The sequence below is a fragment of the Onychomys torridus genome, chromosome X (assembly GCF_903995425.1).
Source record: "Onychomys torridus chromosome X, mOncTor1.1, whole genome shotgun sequence".
Lineage (NCBI taxonomy): Eukaryota > Metazoa > Chordata > Mammalia > Rodentia > Cricetidae > Onychomys > Onychomys torridus.
In genome coordinates this window covers 18,410,782-18,411,608 of record NC_050466.1, presented here as the reverse complement: position 1 = coordinate 18,411,608, position 827 = coordinate 18,410,782, and the positions used below count along the sequence as shown (strand labels likewise).

The window sequence follows — 827 nt, the reverse complement described above, 5'->3', positions numbered from 1 at the left end:
GATTTAATTCTTTATGGAAAAATAAACATCTTCATGTCATTAGTTTGCAAATTTGCTTTCATTTTAATGAATGGAAAATGTATATGTATATAAATTTGTTTTAAAATACACTTCTTTTTTAAATTAACATTTTAAACATATTATTCTATATGCATAGGTGTTTTGCCTGCATATATGTCTATGTACTACATGTGTGTGCAGGTGCCTCCAAGACCAGAAGAGGGCATCAGGTCTCATGGAACTGGAGTTAGGCAGTTGTGAGTTGCCATGTGGATGCTGGGAACCAAACCTGTGTCCTCTACAAGAGCAGCCAGTGCTCTTAAACACTGAGCCATTTCTCCAGCCCCTCTCATTTTTTCCTCTTTTAAGACTTAGTCTATGGGGCTGGTGAGTAGTGCTCAGTTCAGCAGCACACATGCTAAACCTGCAACTTTACAGAGATTATCATGATTCATGCGCAAGGATAACATGCGCATTTGTGAAACATCCTATTAAAAAGATAGAAAAAGAAACACGTGTAGTCACTACATAATAACTCATCACATGGTCGTGCTATGGATTTTAAAAACAATTTTTCTGTTATTGGTGTTTCAGATGGTTTCAGGTCTTCAAAAAATGTTACATTTTAATTTAGTGAGTGTGTGTTGAGCGGGGGATGGAGGGAGAGAGTGAATGTGTTTACGTGCCACAGTGCAAATGTGAGGTCAGAGAAGAACTTTAGGGAGTCAGTTTTGTCCTATGGTGTGGGGCCTTGGGATTAAACTTGGATGGTCAGGCCTGGCATTAACTGCCTTTACCTGCCAAGCTACCTCATTGGCCCTCTAGTG

At 39.2% G+C, this 827-nt stretch overlaps 1 non-coding gene across 1 annotated transcript; it reads left to right on the top strand.

Annotated features, from left to right (window-relative positions):
- Positions 1-394: 394 nt before the first annotated feature.
- LOC118574886 lies at positions 395-498 on the top strand. The gene has a single exon (XR_004943769.1). It is a non-coding gene; the product is annotated as a U6 spliceosomal RNA (small nuclear RNA).
- Positions 499-827: the final 329 nt, after the last annotated feature.